Source organism: Physeter macrocephalus, chromosome 11 (genome assembly GCF_002837175.3).
Source record: "Physeter macrocephalus isolate SW-GA chromosome 11, ASM283717v5, whole genome shotgun sequence".
In the NCBI taxonomy this organism is placed as follows: Eukaryota; Metazoa; Chordata; class Mammalia; order Artiodactyla; family Physeteridae; genus Physeter; species Physeter macrocephalus.
Genome location: NC_041224.1, coordinates 2056894 through 2080225, shown reverse-complemented (window position 1 = coordinate 2080225; position 23332 = coordinate 2056894). Strand labels below are relative to the sequence as shown.

Sequence of the window (23332 nt, the reverse complement as noted above, 5' to 3'; positions counted from 1 at the left end):
TGTGATACTACATGAAGGGCAAGCCCATTTTCTACTAAAGAAACTATAAGAACATTTCCAAGACATTCAGTTAGAGTCAAAGGTCGCAGATGGAATTAGGAGCTCTGGTCTCCTGATTTTGAGCTAGCGACCCACACTTCCAAGAAACGGGCCTTTTCCTCAACATCCCACTTAGATTCCCTACCAGGACACAGTCTAAGACCAAATATTGGTGTTTCACAAACATCCCCATCTACATATTACTTTGAGTCTTGCCTAAGTCTGTTAGGATGTCTTGAGCACTGGTTTTGATGGTGGGCATGACCCTTGACCCTTTGGTCTCAGTTGATACGAGGCTATGTATGGGGACTCACTAAAATGATACTATGAATAAAATGAATTTGTTTGGAAATATTCACCATCTAAATCCTGACCCAGGATCCAACTTTTAAAACCAAACCTCTTTTCTTTTAATTATTTCACACCTATGATAAACTTTGGAATATACCGTTGTCTTCCTTTACTGTGCCAACCACTTAATGTAGAGAAATTCTTTATTCATTCCAAGGGTGAGGCCAAGGACGTGCATTGAATCCTGGTCTGGCCAATTAGATTTGTCCAAACAGAAACATCAGTGGCTGGGAGGGGACATTAGGGACCAGCTATCCATCCTTCACGTCATAGCTGAGGAAAGAAAGATCCAGAGAGGCCAGCTGGTCTGATTCGTCCAAATTTGAATCGAGGTCATGTGATTGGAAACAGGTGTAGAACTTGGAGACTCTGACTGCTCATTGTTTTTTCCCCTAAGTTACAAGTAATTCTGCTCCAATGTGGCAGACACCACCTCCAAACCTGACCTTTGGATGGCTAGTGGCTAGCAGGAATTAAGTTGAGACCGTGCATGGTCACGGAGAGGTCACCTTCATTCATGTGACATGACATGACATAACATGACATAACTGTTGGAAGAGCAGAAGTTATGACCATCCTGCATCAGCATCCTTTTCTTTTCTTGGCACATTTTGGGGTAGGGATCAGATATTAAGATTTAAACTCTGAACTAATATATACACTCAGAGCCAAGATAATGACTCTGTCAATTATAGGTATGTGATGTTGCGTCAAAGCATTTATTTCTTTCTAATTCTCACTTTTCTTGACTATAAAGTAGGGTCAGTTATATATTACTATGTGGGATTTGCAGAATACATGAAATAAATGGTCCACCTTAAATGTTATATAAGTAAATTGTCCTGCTATTAATAATGAAGTTTTTCTCTCTGAAGTTTCTTATGGCTATTAGTAATAAGAATAGGAAACAGACTAAGAATCTTAGACATAATGTAGTTTAATATGTAATATTTCTTTCTAGATATACACACTAAGAGAGATGCATAAATTGTATACATAAGAGTTAACTATCCTCACATATAATTTCCTTCTTTTGAGAGGCAACTAATATCATTTAACTATTTGTATTATAATTATGTTTGCATTATTTAATGATACATTTGTATCAAAGCAATGAATCAATATATAAATGGGAAGAAAAGCACACTTTATATTCTATTAATTTATAATGTAACCTCATACAGAATTCATGAAATCCTTTCACTAATTCTCATCAGTCAAAAAAGATTTTCAGAATTCATGTGTGTTATGAGTCTTTTCACAATGAACAAGAAATAGCAAAATCTTTTTCTTAGCTCAAAGAGTAGGGAACTGCTAGAAACTGCTTTCATTTATAAAACAGATTTTCATGGAGTTTCTTTTAATATGACTTTATAAAGCACAGTCAGTTCTTTAATTTGTATGGATTATTTAATTATATAATGATTATTAAATGAACTAAACAGAATTTTATTTTATCCTAATGAAAAGCTATATATAAGTACTTTTTCCATTCACCTTACACAGGAGCTACACAACATCATTAGAACCCTAACAAAGTATTAACTCAAATTTTGATACATATGCCTCTCCTTGTCCCAGGCCCATGGTTGAATGGTTTCTCACACCACATCTCTCTCTTTTACATATGATGTCTTTCATGATTACATCCAAATGAAAGATGTTCTAATTTGAGCATAGCAGTTAAACATTTATCAAAATGAAGTGAAAGTAGCTTTTTAAAATCATGCCAAAGGAAAGTGGAAACCCAAAAGGGATTCTATCAAGAAGACAATTCAGAGCCTTTTTCTCTCTCCTTGCACTGTTGATTTTAGTCTCGGGAACAAGTATGGTATGTAGCATAGAATTTAACACTGGCTGCTGGGCTAGGAGACAGAATGTATTATCCAATGCATAAATAATATGTGATGTAATTGAAACAGTTTTCTTTGAAGAGTTAAAGCATATTGCAAGTGGCCAAATTAGGCTGGCTTCATTTCATTTCACTTAAAATATTGCAACTCAAAAAATATTTATTGAATGCCTATTTTCTGCCAAGTACTGAGGTCTTACACGCATTTCAAGTTGCTTATGAGATAGTTAAATCTAAGAGAGCCATACAGAATTTAGTAGGTCCAGAATCAACCTGATTCTTTCCCACCATCATACTTCTTTTTCTCTGCTTATTATTTTAATAAATGTCCAGCCATCAAACTAGAGGCCCAAGACAGGCCCTAGGTATCGTTGAAATCCCTTCCTCTCCCTTACTTTCCTGCATAGAATTTATCGCCAAATCCAATTGATTTAGTCTCTGATATGCTTCTGGAAATCATCCCCTACTTCTCAATACAACTACTCCTGGTCTAATGCAATCCTTTCTTTCTGTCCTGGACTCTTTCGATAATCTACTATCCAGTTTTCTTTCCTCTTTGTGTCACCAAATTTCTTTTCTCCCTAAGCACTGACATTGAGCAGCTTTCCGAAGTACAGATAAGCACATTATAACCACGCTTAATATCTTTCACTGGATCTCCATTGCCTATAAAACTAGAACCAGGTCCAAATTCCATGGAATTATTGCCCTTGCCTCAAGCTCTCATCCCCCTTTCTATACCTATGCCCTGGGCTCCAGTCACCTTTTCCATCCTCTAATCTACCATGTTCTTTCGGGTCTCTGTGCCTTGGATGCTCCTCCTGCCTGGAATTCCTTTTCATCCTGTATGACTGAAAAAAATCTACTGATTGCTCAAGATGCAGTTTGAGGACTACTTTCTCAATTAAGCCATTATTTTAAAGAGTTATTAAATTCAATTTATTTATTTGTTTGTTTATTGTTCATTTATTTTTAAAAAATGTTTATTTTATATTGGAGTATAGTTGATTTACAGTGTTGTGTTAGTTTCAGGTGTACAGCAAAGTGATTCATTTTTACATATGCATGCATCCATTCTTTTTCAGATTCTTTTCCTATATAGGTTATTACAGAATATTGAGTAGAGTTCCCTGGACTATACAGCAGGTCCTTGTTGATTATCTATTTTATACACAGTAGTGTGTATCTGCTAATCCCAATCTCCGAATTTATCCCTCCCCCCAACCTTTCCCCTTTGGTAACCATACGTTTGTTTTCTATGTCTGTGAGTCTGTTTCTGTTTTGTAAATAAGTTCATTTGTATCATTTTTTTTTAAGATTCTGCATATAAGTGACCACATCTTCTTCATCCATTCCTCTGTCTATGGACAGTTAAGTTGCTTCCATGTCTTGGCTGTTGTAAATAGTATCAATGAAGCCATTCTTTTTTGTTTGTTTGTTTTGTTTGTTTGTTTGTTTGGCTGTACGCAGGCCTCTCACTGCTGTGGCCTCTCCCGTTGCGGAGCACAGGCTCCGGACGCGCAGGCTCGGCGGCCATGGCTCACGGGCCCAGCCGCTCCGCGGCATGTGGGATCTTCCCGGACCGGGGCACGAACCCGTGTCCCCTGCATTGGCAGGTGGACTCTCAACCACTGCGCCACCAGGGAAGCCCGATGAAGCCATTCTTGATGCTTCTGTTTAACTGAATGTTTTTCCTCTTCCCCCAACCCCTTTGCATTCTGTGCATACTATTGTCAGAGCTTTTTCCATAATGGCAAATACTTATTTGAGTTCTCTGCTAGACAGTACCTGTGGCAAGAACCTTCTCATTGGTGTCTCTCTCCAACTGCTCCTCGTGCTAATGTTTCTTAAACGTTGTTTCCAGATTCCCTAAAACATTCAACATTCCTTGCTTGCTTATATTATAAAGTCCAGCTGTTCAGCGTGGTACCCAAGGTTCTTCACTCTCCATTCCCAGCCCAATTTCCTCACCCACGCCGTGCTTCCTGCACCCTCATACACAACAGGCACCTAAATGCACTGCAATGGTTCATACTTCTGTTTATTTCCCCTTTTTGAGGAAGGTTTTTTTCCTGCTTTCCAGATGGTCTATTCTTATTCATTATTTGAAGGCTCACAGGACACACAAAATCTATATGAAGGCGCCCCTGCACTCTTTGGTAGGGCCATACACCGCTTTCTTTACACTTCCAGAACACTCTGCAGAGGGCATATCACCCCTGGAATCTTACTATAGCCTCCCTGGACTCCTTCTTCCATGTTTGCTCTCTTCACTTAATCCTCAGCACAGTGACCATGCGTGGAATGTCAGATCTTGTCAATCCTCTCCTCAAAGCCCTTCCCGGGCTCCCCAGCTCATTCATTCCTGACAAAGCCTTGCCTCAGATGGCCTCTCTCTTCTCTGACCTCACACTCATCTTCCTCTCCCTCTGCTCCAGCCTCACCGACTGGCCTCCTTGATCTTCATCGGACTCCTCAGACAAGTTCCCGGCTCTGGGTATTTGCAATTATCTTTTTCTCTTACCTGAAACTCTCTTCTCCAAATACAGTAAGTCCCCCACATACGAACCTTCAAGTTGCGAACTTTCAAAGATGTGAATGTGCGTTCGCGTGTCCAATCATGTAAGTTAGTTGACATGTCTGGTGTACATTGTCACGTGTGTGCATCCTCTACAAGTAGTTGTGATTTTGTGTACTTTACTGTACGGTACTGTATAGGGTACAGTAGTACAGTATCTTTATTTCAAGCCCAGGATGTTCGGAAGCAAGTGTAAAACCAGCGGTGATGTAGCTGGTACCACTGTACTTTTCAAGGTACTGTACTGTAAGATTAAAATGTTTTGTTTTTTTGGTTGTATTTTATGTATTATTTGTGTGAAAAGTATTATAAACCTCTTACAGTACAGTACTATATAGCCGATTGTGTTAGTTGGGTACCTAGGCTAACTTTGTTGGACTTACGAACAAACTGGACTGACAAACGCGCTCTCTGAACAGCACTCTCTTGTATGTATGGCACTTACTGTAATCACATGTCTTACTTTTTCTCCCCTCCGGGTGTTTAGTTAATGTCGCATTCTCACTGAGACCATTCTCAACGATCCATCCATTTGACCTTGTACGTAACTCTTTTCCTACACTTATTCCCTAGCCTCCTTCACTGCTTTCATTTTCTTCACAACTAATATTTTCAATTTTGTTTCTTATTGCTCCCCCTGGAAACTAAGCTCCACAGAGTAGGATTTTTTTTTTTTTTTCTACATAGTTTTCTGAGGTTTCCTAGAGTTTAGAACAGTTTTGGGTATATAACAAGACTTAATTATATATGTTGAATAAACACACCAATTCACGCTATAAATTACTTGAATGGAGAGATTATGTTTGACTCAATTCCATGATTCCATCTGGGAATGATTCCTGGCACATAATCATGAAACCCACAAAAGTTTTTGATGAATAAATGAATATATTTGCCAACCCTTGGATGCAGTGTAGGAGAAGCTACTTAAACATGCAGCAGCTTATTTGCTGGACTTCTTCCATCCAAATATAGTTCTTTAAATGGCTTCTCAATCTAAGGGGAAAAAATGGTCAACTGTTATTGTTGGCTAGTAATGGAAAAGTTCCTCATTTATCTGAAAGACTATTGGAACTCAATCCACTGTACAAGTCAGAGGGATTTTTGTTGTTGTTCCTCTGTATTTTACCCTTTAACAACTTTGTTCCCTTACATTGTTTTTTTTTAAAAATTTTTATTGGAGTGTAGTTGATTTACAATGTTGTATTAGTTTCAGATGTACAGCAAAGTGAATCAGTTATACATGTACATATATCCGCTCTTTTTTAGATTCTTCTCCCATACAGAGTATTGAGAGTATTGAGTAGGCCATTACAGAGTATTGAGTAGAGTTCCCTGTGCTAAACAGTAGGTCCTTATTAGTTATCTATTTTATATATAACAGTATGTTTACGTCAATCCCAATCTCCGAATTTATCCCTCCCCCGCTTACCTCCTGTTAACCATAAGTTTGTTTTCTACATCTGTGACTCTACTTCTGTTTTGTAAATAAGTTCACTTCAGATTCCACATATGAGTGATATCATATGACATTTGGCTTTCTCTGTCCGACTTACTTCACTCGGTATGCCAATCTCTAGGTCCATCCATGTTGCTGCTCTTCTCTTACATTGTTGAAAGACAATGCAACTTTTCAGCTCTGGCTTTAAGGTAGAAAACTGGGACATTATAGGAAATCCTGATGCCTGGTATACAGAACCAGAAATTATTATTCAATTAGTCGGGATGCAGCCCGATCATTGGTCATTTTTATAAAAGTCTCAGAGAAATGGGAATTAGGAACCAAGATCAGGAACCACAGTTTTAAAATGGTTGTATCTCTTCCTTGCAGCGCTGTTTACAATAGCCAGGACATGGAAACAACCTAAATGTCCATCAGCAAAGGAATGGATAAAGAAGATGTGGTACATATATACAATGGAATATTATTCAGCCATAAAAAGGAAAGAAATTGGGTCACTGGAGAGACATGGATGGACATAGAGACTGTCATACAGAGCAAAGTAAGTCAGAAAGAGAAAAACAGATACCATATATTAATGCATATATGTGAAATCTGAAAAAATTGGTCTAGACAATCTTATTTTCAAGGCAGAAGTGGAGATACAGGCATAGATGACAAGTGTTATGGATGCCGGGGTGGGGTGGTGGGGTGAATTGGGAGATTGGGATTGACATACATACACTATTGATACTATGTATAAAATAGAAATGAGAACCTACTGTGTAGCACAGGGAACTCTACTTAATGCTCTGTGGTGACCTAAATGGGAAGGAAATCCAAAAAAGAGGGCCTATATGTCTATGTATAGTTGATTCACTTTGCTGTACAGTAGAAACCAACACAATATTGTAAAGCAGCTATACTCCAACAAAAATTTTTTAAAAAGCAGCTTAGATACATCTGGAATCTCAAAAAATATAATAATAATAAATAATAAAAATGGTTGTATCTTAGACTAAGTGGTCAGGTCTCAATGGCTATCACACAACACCTCACTCTCACCATGACTGAAACAATTGGGACGGTATTTTACGCAAATTTAATAGAAATCAGGAAAGGCATATATTTAGTTATTTTTGATAATGCAAAATATCTAGACTTTTTTCTGAGGTAAATAATAGATTACTCCATACTTTTCAAAGTTGTTTTCATGAGCTTACTGCCATATCATGTTTAAGCCAGCTCTTTTTTTCCTTAGCTATTAAATATAAGTGTGAATAAAGGAGAAAAATGGACATCCAAATTGACAAATTTATCATTTTCATTTTTCTTTATAAAACTAAATCTTATGAAGGTTTGCTTCTCTCTGTGAATTGAAGTCCTATGTATTAATTTATTATCTAAAACTAGTCAAGTTAAGAGAGGAGCTACAATGAGGTTTTAAGGTTGGATATTAAATGCTATTAGAAAGGATTTTTCATCTACCGCTTATTCCTTTCCAGAAGATCAGTGAAGAATCTATGGTCATGGTTTCCTAACTAACATAAAATAGCCCCACTTGTATGTATAGTGATTTACATTTGCCTCTAGGAAATTAAGCAGTTAGTTACAATTTACTACGCATGTAGAGCAAATATAGGATATAGAATTAATTTTACACGAATACTTCGACTTCTGTATCCTCTACACAGAATGAGTTGTATACCAGACACACACATACAAATTATATATATATACAACATTTCTGTAAAAGAAAGTGTAACCAGTAATTTGTACCTAACTTAGAGGATAGAATGTTTCATCTACAGTTTATAGTAGCTGTGGCTCAAAGAATGGCACTTATTTTTTTGTTTCTTTTTGGTATTGGGTAATTGGAGAGACTTATAGGGACAATTAGATTTATGTCCACAGTTACACTGTCTGCATTTTCAGTAACACCTGGGCCTTTGCTTTCTTGTTGAAAATGAAATGTTCCCAATGCCAGACTGTGTGTAATGAGTTGGAGAAAAAGTGACTCTTCTTACTCATCACTCAGTGAATAATGACACCAGTGATGTGAATATTAGTGGCACCTGAAAGAATAATGATCCCTCCTCATGCCACCCTCACTGCCCAGGGAAACTATGTGCCCACAGCTTCTGGGGAGCTTCCAGTTTCATACCACGACCTGAAACTAGGGTACATCCAGATTGTAGAAAGCACTGCTATCCTACACTGCTACATTCCATTACGGCAAAATGTAAGTCTGGGATGCTTAAGAATTTCTATAATTTGTGTTCAATTCACTCCTCTCTGTTCATTGTTTTTAGGTCTTTTGGGTTCTGACTTTTAGGAGATGAGTTTTTTTATTCCTTTAGGTGGACAGAACTAGAAGATTTTTCTTGCTCTTCTCATGTCCAACTCTGTCCATAACTCTAATAAGATAAACAAATCCGTATGTCAATCATGAGTTTGCCTAATTGTTAATGAATGAAACGATTTATTTTCTCTGTCAAGCTCTTAATTTTATTAGGACCCATCTCTATATATGCCAAGATAGAGACATAAGAGCTAATTTAATAGAGAAACATAAATATATATTCACCAAATTCATTTAGGGCACTTATCCATAGCTCAAAAGAGAATAAAGCTCAATTTATTTTTACCTCAATGCCATGAATTGGATAGCTAAGGTAGTTTAAATTCCATCCATATACTCTACCGTCTTTGCTTGGATGTGCATCTTTAACCTTGCCTTACCTTTCTTTACTAAAAAGAAAAGATTTTTTTAAAAAAATAGAGGCTCACAGAAAATGAGTGAACAAATCCCTCACCTCTGTAACTTTCTTGTATCTTTGTTGTTTTATTTAAATCTTGAGAAGTTTTTCTTCCTTCCACTGCCTTTTACTTTTTTTTAAACACTGAAGTGTTTGTTTGATTTAAATTGTTTAAAGTTAACCATTTTCAAGGAGAGACATTTGAAGTCTTGGGAGAAAATAATTTTTTTCTCTCCTGATGCTTTTGAGTCATCTTAACCCCTTCTCTGAACTCTCAGATAAAATTGAGGTGTCTTTAATTGTTGAAATAAAAGGGAGCTTCCTAAGGGACAGAAATGACTTAGGTGGAAGTCTCGAGGTGTCTTGAAAAAAAGCTCAGGGCTTTAGAGTCAGACCTGGTTGAGTGACCTGGGGAAGGAGCTGGGTATTTCTGTACCTCATTTCTATTGTTCTTAAAAAGTGAACGATCCTCTCACAAGGCTGTCATGAGATTAAATCTAACTGGAGAACATACAGAGTATGTATATTGTAGGTCCTCCTTAAAAATAGGAATTCCATATTTCATTTATTTACCCCTTTCCGATGAAAATGCTAAAATCATTTTCATTTCATATTTTGTCAATGCCTATACTTCTAAGTGACTGTGGTTATGCTAATGAATAACACACGTTCAAGGAATACGATTTGACTCCTTGGTGTCATCAGTCAGTGACTGCTTCAGCGGAGTAGGTATTCGGTGATCCGAAATTGTTACTACAGCCGAAGCACCAAAAGAATCCCATGCAAGCAAAATTTTGGATCAAGGGCTTAATTTCTTTTCAAGCAAAACCCATGGATTCTTGGCTCTGAACATCTTCAGAAGAAGCCCCTCTATATACAGTTGAATTACCAGTAATAGTTCTTCTAAATTGGCTTATAGAAATTAACTGAAGACATTCATTTGTTATTGGTGGGCATGAGTGACGCTGAAAGCAAAGAAGGGCCCAAAGAGGAAACCTGTGTTAGATTTAGCGTCTGGGTGAAGTAGGTAGGTGTCTCCTAGACCTACTTTGAGGGGAACCAATCCAGATATATTATCTGTTTAAAAACAGCGTCTCACCACTCTCAGTGTCTGGAGATGCTCAGAAAACATGGAAGATTTGTCATAAAATCTGAAATAGAAGTGTAGTTTCTGGCTGCAGAATGTACCCTGGCATGAAATGACCATTTCAGCATCTGGTAAGTAAATTACCTCAGCAGAAAACACTCTCCTTTGTTGACAAATGGTCTAGCTACTTTCTTAGCGAGACTGGAGGATGAGAAACTTCTGGAAACAGTTTGTGCGCACTCCCTAAATATGGAAATATGGTGAAAAGTCCTCTAATCCAGGTGGAATCATGCACCAAGTGTTACTATAAACAAAGTCAATGTTTCTCTTCGTGTCTTTTCTTTAAAGGCATAACTAAAGTTGAGAACTTAAATCTTAAAAATGGTTTTGTTGCGGTTTATTAACATCAAAACCAATAAGAGACAAATGTTGTATTGCATTCTCATTAAAATGAATTTAAATAATTAGATTTCTAAGTTGAACCATTGAGTATTTCAAGACATATTTACCCATGATACTATCTTACCTCGGGCAATTCTTTCCTAAGGTAACAGTATGGGAAAATTAATTATGCCAATACCTCTTATTTGGACTATTTCAATATCAAAATGTAAATAAATGAAATAGAGTTGCAACAGCAAAAAGCCACTTAACTAAAAAATGTGAGAATTTCAAGAGAACTTTGATATCCTCGATTCTAGCCTTTTCATAATGTGGACAAGGACATAAGAATATCAGGTCTAAGCAGGTTTAGAAACTTGTCAAGGTTATATAAGTTCCCCAACTTTGTTTTCCTGCTCTAAGTCTGGTGTTTCTTCACCCATCAAGGTTCATCCTCATGTTTAGTGAATAGTGAAAGGATTGATAGGACCAGAATATAAGGGGCCTGTGGAAGACGAAAAGGCTAGAAAGGCAGGCAGTATAAAAATATGTAGATCCTTTAATGATAGGCTGACCAGTTGAGACGTTGTTCATTAGGTAACAGGGATCCACTGAACACAGCGTGGAAGCTCGATCAGAGGGTTACCAAGAAGCCCACAGGACAGTCTTAAATGTGTATGTTTTATGCTCTGCCCGCGAAGCTCAAGAAACAATTTGCCACCCATTTCACACCTTAACCGGAGTAAATTTGTCTTTTTGCACAGTGACTGGGTACCATGACTCTAAGAAGACTGTAAGAGATATAGAGGGAGATTACATTCTCCAGAAATAAACAGCATGATATATTTGGAGAAGGGAAGAGAATATGTAAACCAGTTTCTTTCTCCACCTAGTTCTCTTATTAAGACTGAGGTTCCACTTCCAGAAGCCAGAAAGTAATAAGGGTAAATACCAATAATTTCTGACAGTGCAGTGAGAAAAGCAGTAGAATAAGTACTGATTTGGAGAGAAAGATTTGGAACTTTCTTCTTTAAAAATCTTAAATTGGACAGGTCATCTTTTTCTAAAACAAAAATAAATTTATTTATTTATTTACGTAGGCTGCGTTGGGTCTTCGTTGCTTCGTGGGGCTTTCTCTAGTTGTGGCAAGCAGAGGCTACTCTTCGTTGTACATTGCAGAGCACGGCCTCCAGGCGCGCCGGCTTCGGTAGTTGTGGCTCACGGGCTCTAGAGCGCAGGCTCAGTAGTTGTGGCGCACGGGCCCAGCCGCTCCGCGGCATGTGGGAATCTTCCCGGACCAGGGCTCGAACCCGCGTCCCCTGCATTGGCAGGCGGATTCTCAACCACTGTGCCACCAGGGAAGTCCCTGGACAGGTCATCTTATTCTCTGAAAACAGTAATGATGTAGGTATCCATTTGAAGGTCAACCATGGGTCAAAGAAATAGTAAATTTGAAATTTCACTTCACCTAGTCTAATATTCTATCACCATTAGTCTTTTAAACTTTAAAAAAAAAAATCAACTTGCTATCTAAGACAGTGATTGTACAAGGAAGCATTTCATATATAAGAGAATTCTTCTTTTGAATGGCAATTATTTCACATCTCAGAATCTTAAATGTATTACTAAGGGGATATTAAAAGATTCATGGGACTTTTAATTCTGGTTATGACATAAAAAGTCACAGGAAGTCATTGTTTTCATCCTAAGAACCAAAAGAACCTGGATAACCTTCAAAAACACAAAGTTCTTTTCTTAATCCTTCAGAAAGCTGAGGATGCAATGAAACCTTAATAAACTGATTTCCAGAAGAATGACAAGCTCTTCACAGGAAAGAAGTGTTCCATAGCTGTTCTCTGTTCAAGCGAAGTAGCGGAGGAGGAGGTACAAGCCATAGAAGGGGTTAAGGAGAAACCAGCTAAACTTTTAATAAATTTTTAATGGCCGTGTGTAGGCTGGCATGAGAGATTAGATTTCCGAGGAGCCTAAACCACAGAGCAAATCTGCACCCACCCACCAAATATTTCCCACAAATCTTCACCCAGTGCTTGAGAGTACTATGCCAGAAAGCTGGGGACAAGTCAGGAGAGCTGAGAGAGATATCCCCTGAGGTACACAGAGCCTCCTCTAAGTAGACAGCACCCACCGGAGGGGAAGAGGACGATTGGTAGGAGAGCTGAGACACACAGGTCTCTCAGCCGCGTAGGCTGGGGCAGGACAGGAAGGTTTGAGACCCGTCTTTCATGGAATGTAAAATTGCTGACCTAATAAGGCTGAAGAATGGGAGTCAGGGTGGAAAGAGATCTCCAGAGTTGGAATCCAGGGATGATGCCAGAGAGAAAAGACTTCTTCCCAGTGAATTTAAAAAGTTGGCAGCTGAGCTGTGAAACAGAGAGTTATCATTCATGGTACAGAGAGACGGTGGCTCAGTTCTAAGGCACAAAGAGAACTCCCTAATCTCACCAGTGCTCAGATCCTAAGCTATCCTGAGAAGAAAGTCTAGATCCTTCCTCAAAACATATGAAGCCAGTGCTCAAAGTCAGCCTAGCTCAACTGCATATCATATTGATGCAGTCTTCCACTCTCGCACCCAAGCAAAAAAGGGGAAATAACTTTTTTTGGAACTTAATATTATTTTAGGTCTCCACTATTCTTTTATACAAAATATCTTTCATACAATAAAACATGGGGAGACATTAAAAAAACAAGATAATGGGGCCCATGCTCAATAAGGGAAAAAGTCAATAGAAGTAGACACAAAGATGGTCCAGATCTTGGATTTATCAGAGACTTTAAAATAGTTAGGATAAAATTGCTCAAAGATATGTTGAAAAAGATATCATGAGAGGCAATCTAGTATACTCAACAATGGTAAATATTATAATAGATGTGTAGTAATTAACATATGGGAAAGAATCACTGAATTGGTAGAGAAACATAGGGAAGATTTGATTCAAGAGGTATGATTTCAGTTATGACTTGTGCTATGTTTAGAAACAGAAGAAACATAGAAAGGCATTCTAAGGTGTAATAGAGAGTAAAGAGATAAGTAGTTAGGAAAGGGTATTGTATATCTGCAAAGCAGTGAGAATTTCTAAATAGTAGAAATGGATAATTCTAGGGATGGGGACAGGGAAACTTCATTCACATGTGACCTGCATACTAACACATAGCCCTATGCTCCAAAGAGCCCCATGCTTGGTTTAATGCTTTGCTGTGGCCAAGTTGAAATTCTTAACCTTTGATCAAGGGTCATCATATTTTTATCTTGCCTTGAGACCTCCAACATACGTAGTCTGTCTTGAGTGGTGGTGGCCATCAGGAGACGTTAGGAGCAGATCGTGAAAGGCTTTGAATACACCATTAGACAAATTAAGGTGATCATATGTCACAGATTCTCCAGGACAGGCCCAGTTTATACTGTTCTCTCATCCAATTTTTACTGGAGTCTCCTGTCACTTTATAGTGTCCTAACTTGAGCATACCACACTCTGCCACTCCAGGAGCCAAAGGATATTTTTAAGCAGGGGTGTGTTCTGAGTATACATCGTTTTCAAGCAAACTTTATAGATTTCAGTGTGAAGAGTAGACTTAGGTATGGCGGAAACTGCTCATACGAGCAGTTAGGAGGCTTTTGTAAGACACAAATAGTGGTGACCTAAACCAAAGCAAGGACTGAGCGGAAAGAAAGATGTAGCACACGGTATTTGTTTTTCTCTTTCTGACTTACTTCACTCTGTATGACAGACTCTAGGTCCATCCACCTCACTACAAATAACTCAATTTTGTTTCCTTTTATGGCAGAGTAATACACTACCAAATGTAAAATAGGTAGCTAGTGGGAAGCAGCCGCATAGCACAGGGAGATCAGCTCGGTGCTTTGTGACCACCTAGAGGGGTGGGATAGGGGGTATGCGAGGGAGAAGCAAGAGGGAGGTGATATGGGGACATATGTATACGTATAGCTGATTCACTTTGTTATACAGCAGAAACTAACACAACATTGTAAAGCAATTATACTCCAATAAAGATGTTAAAAAGAAAAAAAAAAAGAAAGATGTAGAGGATATCAGCTTTGGTAAATTTTTGGATGTGAGCAATAATGGAAAGAGAAGGATCAAGAATGACATCCAGGTTTCAAACTTGAAAGATCCATAGAAGATGATGCTCTCGTACAATGTTTGAAGGAAATGCAAGAGAAGGTTTGTGTGGACTGCAGTGACATATACACACTGCTATATTTAAAATAGATAACCAACAAGGACCTACTGTATAGCACATGGGACTCTGCTTAATATTCTGTAATAACCTAAATGGGAAAAGAATTTGAAAAGAATAGATATATGTATACATTTAAAAAAAAGAAGAAGAAAGAAAGAAAAAGGAAAAGAAACAGCATTTAGAACAAGATAATTCTCCCAAAAGGTCCCAGTTATTTTCTTCCTGGAATTTAAAAAAAGGCCAAGAATTTATATAAAATTATTTATTGTTTTCATGTCAAAAACACTATATGACTAGATGCCTAGTTAAAAAAAAAAGAGTTGATTGGCCTAATGAATACATAGGTCTGGAATCCAGAATAGAGGTCACGACCAGAGATGTGAACTGGGGAGACATATGAGGCCTGTCTATTCTCTTCTTGATTTATTTGTAGCTATGGATCCTAGTCTTGTCAACAGGAATCTGTCTATGACAGGAAATTACCCCCCCGAGCTAGGTCCATGAGGGTGGAAAAAAGAGGCAGTGTCTTAAAACCTGTCCCAAGCTCTCTCTTAAGTTGGTGCCAAATGTAAGAGATTTCCAAATGTAACATCACATCTGTATTACATTTTTTCTGTATCTATATTACCTTTTGTCCCCCTTTCCATATTCCTATTTATTTTATTACATAGGCAGCTTATGTTGTCAATAACTATCTTGGGGTTGTTTTGAACTTTCTTTTGCCCTGAAGCATGCTCCTTGCTGTTATTTTCTTATTTCTACTTTGATTTATAACCTACTGCTTTAATCTTAGGCTTACTACTTCTCTTCATCTTTACTTATTTTCACTTACCTTAAACTTTTCCTTTTATTCCTTTTAAAGAAAAAGAAAAATGCTTTCAGTACTCCTTTAAATTTCAACTTCAGGCTTTTTTATTTTCTGATTGAAATTTTTATTAATTGTACATTAACATGCAGTTGTTAAAACCAATACAGGGTCAGATGGTTTCACTGGAGAATTTTATCAAACGTTTAAAGAAGAATTAATAGAGGGGAATTAAGTTCAGCATGATTAAGAGGAGTTACAAAAAAGCACAGCTAATATGATATTTACATTAATAATCATAAAAAATGAATGTTTTCTCCTAAGATCAAGAACTAGGCAAGGTTATCTGTTCTTATAGTTTTTATTCAACATAGTACTGGAAACTCTAGCCACTGCAATATGACAAATAGAATGAATAAAATACATACAGATTGTCTATGTGGAAAATCCCAAGAAATCTACCAAAGAAGCCAAAAACAAAACCAAAAAACCTTCCTGGACCTAATATACAAAATCAGCAAGGTTGAATGTTTGTTCTAGGTTTCTTTTTTTGGAGCTTTAACATTACAAATCCAACTACTTTACTGATTATAGGACTATTCAGATGGCCTATTTCACCTTGGTTAAGTTTTGGTAATTTGTGGTCTTTAAGGAAATAGTCAATTTATTCTAAGTTGTTGAATTTATGAGCATAAAGTTGGTCAAAGTATTCCTTTATTATCTTTTTACTGGCTGCGGAATCTATAATGGTATACTGTATTTAACTCCTTGTGTTGATGGTTTGTGTCTTCTCTATTTTTGTCAGTCTTGCTAGAAGTTTATCAATTTTATTGATTTTTCTCAAAGAACAAGTTTTTGTTTTATTGAATGAACTTCTCTATTGTTTCCTATTTCAATTTTATTGATTCTTTTATCTTTATTATTCCCTTCTTCCAATTGCTTTGGGTCTACTTTGTTCTTCTTTTTCTAGTTTCTTAAAATAGGAATTTAGATTATCTATTAAAAATCTTTCCATTTCTAGTGTAAGCATTTGGTGCTACACATTTCCCTCTCAGCGCAGCTTTAGTGATATACCACATATTTTGATACCCTGTGTTTTCATTTTCATTTGATGTATCTTTAACTTCTTTGACTCAGGGATTGTTAGGGGTATGCTATTAAGTTTCCACATGTTCAGAGATTTTTTCCTGTGTTTCTGTTATTGATTTCTAATTTGATTCCATTATGATCAGGGAACATACTCTGTATTATTTAAATTATTTTAAATTTGTTGAGCTTTGCTTTGTGGCTCAGGATATGGTCTGTCTTGAATGATTCATGGGCACTGAGTGTATTCTGCTGTTGTTAGGTGGAGTGTTCTGTATATGTCAATTAGACCTTATTCGTTGAGTGTTTTGTTCAGATTTTTTATATCTTTGTTGTTTTCTGTCTATTAGCTCTATTAGTTGCTGAGAGGAGATTTTGAAGTCGTCAACTAAAATTGAAGATTTATCTAGTTATTCTTTCAGCTCCATCAGTTTTCCTTCATGTATTTTGAGGGTCTGCTGTTTTCTGCATACACATTTAGGATCATTATCTTTCTGGTGGATAGACCCTTTTATCATTATGCAATATGGCTCATTGTCTCTACAATTTCCTTGGCTCTGAAGACTACTTTATTAGGTATTAATGTAGAGCCACTCATGCTTTCCTTTAATTATATTTATAAGGTGTATTCCTTTTGTCCTCTTAATTTGAACATACCTATGTCATTGAATTTCAACAACATATAAATGGATCATATTATTTATCCATTCTGCTAATATCAGTCTTTGGATTGGTGTATTAAAAATATTTATGTTTAATGTAATTATTCTTATGTTGGGGTTAAGTCTTCTATTTTATTATTTGTCTTGCATTTGTTCCTTTAGGTTATCATTCTTTTGTTTCTCCTTTCTTGTCTTTCTGCAGATTACTTGAATCCAAACAATCTATCTTGATTTATATACAGTGTTTGGGGCGCATCTTTTTGTATATTTTTTGTAATGCTTGCTCTGGGTATGACAATATACACATGTGACTTATAATAGTTACTGGTATCAACACTTAACCACTTCAAGGGAAGTGTGGGCATCTTGACAATTTTGCCTGCTCATGTTACAGCATTTCTTGATGGAACGGGGCAGTCTCAGGAATAGCAAGGGGAGAAAAGACTGCTCCTGGCTGCTTAGTACTAGCAGGACTCCCAATCCATCCCCCTTGCTGGTGGTGTCAGGCCCATCCAGTGTTGTCAGACAGACCTTAGGGTGATCTGGAAGAAAAATGAGCCTACCTAGGCTGCCTTCTTTTGGTAGGTTGAGAGTTGGGAAATGAAGGGTCTGGGTGACCTTCTTTTATCAGATAGGGGTTCACTGTGCTGTTTCTGTAGTCCTGGGATCCCAGTCCTTCTTTGGGTATTCAAGGGATTTGGGGTCTGATCATTGAAAAGGATGATATGGGGGGCAGTAATATACAACAAATTTTATTGAGTGATGCTTGGATAGGTTTGCATGAGAAGGGAAGTCTCTCACAGCGTGAGACAATCCAGAGGCTTATGGTCAGAAGGCTACCATCTAGAAGGGGAGGGGGCCAAGGGAAATCCTGGGGGAGAGGGAGATCCAAGAGGGAGCTTATATGTCTGGGTGATATCACTCAGCAGCACAGTGGGGAATCTCTGGATCAGAGCTCCAAAGGGCAGCAGTGACTTGGAACCTTACAACTGCAAGGTCCTATCTTATTAATAGGGAGCTGCTGTTGGGTGAGGTTTTGTTGGACATGAAAAGCAGGCAGGCTCTAAATGTCTAAAAATGTGTTTGAGCTATTTTAAAAATAATTAGATGTGTAGAAGTTTGAGTTTAGCACTGGTCAACTTTTGAGCTAACAAGTCTCAGCCTGCAGTGAGGAAACAGACAATCTAGGGACTAAAACACAGAGGCCATCTTTGGCTCATTTAGATAACATCCTCTTAGTACCCTGCAGGGTCCTCCTTTGGTTGTCTCTTAGCTTTAGATATAACTCACATATCATACAATTCGTCCTTGTAAAATGTGTAATTCAATGTCTTTTAGTATATTCACAGAGTGGTGCATCCATCACAACAATCAATTTCAGGAAATTTTCATTACTCCAAAAAGAAACTTTAAATGCCTTTGCCATCATTTACCAAACTCTCTCATTCCTCCCAGCCCTAGGCAACCACTAATCTGCTTCTGTCTTTACTTTTTGTGCCTATTCTGGAAATTTCATATAAATAGAATCATGTAATATGTGGTCCTTAGCTTCTTTCACTTAGCATAACGTTTTGGGGGTTCATTTATGTTGTAGCATGTGTCAGTGCTTTATTTCTTTTTTATTGCCAACTAATATTCCACTGTATTGATATATCATATTTTATTTATCCATTCATCGGTGGATGGACATTGGGGTTTCTACTTTTTAACTATTATGAAAGATGAAAGCATTTATGTACAAGTTTTTGTGTGGACATATGCTTTTATTTCTTTGGATGTATATCTAGAAGTGGCTTGCTGGATCCCATGTTTATCTATTTATGTTTAGATAAACATGCAACTGTTTGTTTAATCATTTGTGGAAATACCAAATTATTTTGCAAAAGAGCTGTACCACTTTACATTCCCACCAGTACTGTATTGAGGGTTCTGATTTCTCCACATCCTCTCCTTCCCTGTTTTTTTAATTATAGCCATCTTAGTGCATGTGAAGTGCTCATTGTGGTTTTGATTTTCATTTCCCTAGAAATTAGTGATGTTAAGCATCTTTTCAGGCACTTATTGACCATTTGTATATCTTTCTTGAAGAAATGTCTATTCAGATCTTTTGCCCATTTTAAATTGTATTTTTATTTTGAGAATTCTTTATGTATTCTGGATTCAAGTTTCTTATCAGGATTTTTTATATATGAAACCATATCATCTGCATATATAGAAGGTTTACTTCTTCCTTTCCAATCTGGATGCCTTTATTTCTTTTCCTTGACTGATTTCTCTGGCTAGAACCTCCGGTATAATTCTAACTTCTTTATCCAAGTCTACTTATCATTGGAAACCAATTCCATGGTGTTTCACTATATGTCTTCTTTCCTGTGCATCTTGTTTAACTGCTTAATTAATTTTACACCTTGAAATGTGCGATTTGGCATAGATGACATAAAATATAATTTATTAAATAAAAGCTATGTAGAGGTCTATCAGTATATCAGTTCTGAATGAATGCTTCACAAACATTTTTAAATTGTGCAGTTTGTGCATTTTCTATTAAATCTACCTCATGTGAGAGTCTCCATGCACATGAATACTGATTTTTAGCCAATTGGAGAGGTTATAATAGGCTAATAGCATCATCTTGTAGAATTATTTGAGTTTCCCTGAAGATGTTCTCTGTAGAATGAGAATGCAATACACTCGAATTGTCATGGTCGTATTCTGAAAAGGTAATGTAGGAATATTGGTTATATAATTGATGGACACCATTGAGTTCTTGATTTTAATACAAGAAAGGGAGAAAATAATTTTGGCATGGTCCCTTATATCTCTCTATGAGTTATATCTCATATATGACCATATATATTGGTATGTAATGTTTATTATATACCTGCTGCAACACTGTATACACTGAAGTGAGACATAGAAAGAATGCTCATACTCTTACTATAAAAAATGAGGACTACTTCCACATTAAAAGAGACAAAAGAAAATGAAAACAGCACAATATGTGATCCCCGACTGGATCCAGAATCACAAAAACAATTGCTATAAGAATCATTACTGGGACAATTGGTGACATTTGAATAAAATACATACATTATCATTGAATCAATCTTAAATTCCCTGACTTTGGAAATTTTACTGTGTTTGTAACAGTGAATGCCTTTTATCTTAGGAACTATATGCACCAAAGTAGTCGGGGGGTAAAGGGGCAAGAAATCTGCAACTTTCAATTAGCTCAAAAAATAATAATAGTTCTATCTCTATTTATATAATCATCTCTGTCTATATATAAAATAATTATCTCTGCCAATATATATGTTATTTATATGTATATGCACACTCATAAAAATAAATATATATGAGAGAGAGAAGACAAAAATGAATGAAATAGCAGATGAGACAAAATGTTAACATTCCAGGAAGGTGAAGGGTACACTGGAGCTCCCTGTACTATTCTTGCAACTTTTCTGTAAATTTACAATTATTTCCCAATTATAAAATTAAAACAATCTTCTTTTTTCTGTCTTCAGAAAGCTTATAATCAGGTTGGGGTTATAGGACCTACTATAAACTTGAATAGCGTATAAATTCAACTAGTAACAAAACAATAAGAGATCATTTCAACAAATGAGTGACATTCAGTCTCTAAGTGTCAGACGCTGTGCATGGCCTCAGGCTATGAGGATGAAAAAACAGATCTTCTTAAATATCTCACAGCCTGGTAGGAGAGAGAAGCTCCTAAACAAATATTTCTACCTGGGAGGAGAAATGTACTACCAGAAGTATCTACGGTGCTTCAAAGGAAGAAGTAGTTCTATCCAGAGGTGTTGAGAAGCTTCAGGAAAATTGAATTATGCATTGGCTTTGAAGGGGTGGCGGTTATGAGAATGCACAGCACAGAGAGGCAATTGACCTTCACCAGCCCCAGCTGCTGTGCTTTGAAATTCATCACCCAATCAGGCTCCTATGGTGCCCATGACCCGAACCAGCTACAGCAGGTAAACTAAGGGCGTCTTTAGCTCAGTGACTGTCAGAAGGCTCTTCTGAGCCTTTCTTAGATTGCCAGGCATCTGTGTACTTCCACCAAACCTTGTCTTTCTCTCTCCTTCCCTTGGATAGCCCTGGGATCTGATGAGCTTGAGCCTTACCTGACCCCCTTCCTTATTTCCTTTCACTCAGGCATTTTCTGTAATGTAAATTTAATGCCATCCTGGCCTCTGATTCTGGGAGGATTCACAGGAAGATCATCCGGCTGCTCTATGCGCAGTAGGCTGCTCCTACTCCCGGGAGCTGATCTGAACAGGACAGTATTCTCCACCCCTTGTAAAGCCCAGATTACCCACATTTCCTTCCCATGTGGGAGCCCTTATCTTTGGAAGGCCAGTTTTCTCACCATTCTGAACCTAGGCTTTGACAAAAAAAAAAAAAAAAGGCAGATTTCCAGAACATGAAGGTTGGTTTTTCTAGGGGGTATAAAAAGATGATAATTACATTTTCGTTTTCCGTGGTCTCCTACAATAACAAGTACACGGCAAAATATACCTCATTAAGTTCCCCTGCCATAGAGGTTTGAGGAAACTCCTCCACCTCTGAAACTTCAGACCGTCACTCTCATGGCCAGAGGTATATATAGAATGAACCTTCTCTATGAATTCCCTAGGCTGAACAGACTGGGTTTGTTTCATGTCTATTTCTTGAATGGGATATGAATCTTCACAGCTAGTCTTCAATATTTGTTGGACAAACCTCAAGTAATTTGGAACCAATTTCTCAGGCTATTTATCCTCCATTCTAGATCTGAAAAAAAAAAAAGGTTAGATTTATAATATAATTGACTTGGGAATGATTTCTCTCAGGCAGGTTCTTCTTTGGCTTGCAGATGTCAGTCGCTTTTTGTTCTATACTGTTGTGGACCAAGAGAAAGTAGAATTTTTTAGCTCCCAAAGACAATGACAACAAAAAATAAGTCTACCCAAGATCTATGCTTTTAAAAGTTATTTTTGTGTGAGAAGAAAGCATAGGCACTATTTCTAGAAGCACTGAAATCATCTGACATTGGGAAAGCTTCAGGAAGAAGTGAATTATTAAGAGTTGGCAAGAACAATCTTTTGTTGTGGTTGTTTTGATTCAAAACAAAAGGCAATTCCATTGCTCTGCATTTCTGTAGCAAAACTATTTTGCTCTTAAAATTTTATTTTAGGATTTAATGAATCAATGCTTTATTGAAATACAGGTAAATATTTTATTACAAAATATCTTTTATTGCAACAATATGGATGAATTTCAGAAATATAATGTTGTAAAAGAAGTCAAACATAAAAAAGTAGATATTTTAAGATTTCCCCTCTAACAAAGTACAAAATGGAAGTTAATCTATGCTCTTAGTAGTCAGAATGGTTGTTATCCTTGAAAGGGAATGGCACAGAAATAGGGGCAGAACTAGTAATGCTTTGTTCATTGATTTTGGTACTGATTACATAGACATGTTTCATTTGTGAAAAATTCATCAACCTATAAACTTATGCACACATATTTAAGAATGCTGTATTTCCAAAAATGTTCAAGTAAGAATATATTCATCTAAAATACAGAAACCACAATTTAAAATACTAAAAAAAAAAAAAAATTTAATTTTGTGACCCAAAAACTGTCACTTCATTTTTTTTTTTAATTTTAAGACTTTACAATTTTTGTAGTTATAAAATTAATGTAAGGGTGTTGTAAAGATTCAAATGAAGAAGTATATTTAGTAAAAAGCAACCATTTACACTTAACTGCCTCCCTTCCCAGTATAATGAATCCCTCATTCTTCCCCATATCCCCAGATTGAACCAGTGTTATCAACAGGGTGTTTATAGTTCCACATATTTATTTTTCTTTGCATAAGAGAGCATACTATATATTTAAAAATATAACATATCATTTAAAAACATAAATAGGAAAATTTGTCCTGAGTTTCTTTTGATCTTGTAGGTCTTGCCTTATCAGTACATAAGACAATACTTCATTCTGTTGAACATCTGCAAAATATTCCAGTTTATGAATGAATTTATTAAAATGTGTAAAATTATGA

General features: G+C 36.8%; 1 long non-coding RNA gene across 3 annotated transcripts in view; it reads left to right on the top strand.

Moving 5' to 3' along the window:
• Nucleotides 1-6655: 6655 nt before the first annotated feature.
• Nucleotides 6656-23332, top strand: part of LOC114487151 (uncharacterized) — a 65485-nt gene continuing 48808 nt past the window's right edge. For all 3 annotated transcript variants that reach the window (XR_008618452.1, XR_003681932.2, XR_008618451.1), the window contains exon 1: nt 6656-6823. This is a non-coding gene — a long non-coding RNA (uncharacterized lncRNA). The remainder of the gene's footprint in view (nt 6824-23332) is intronic.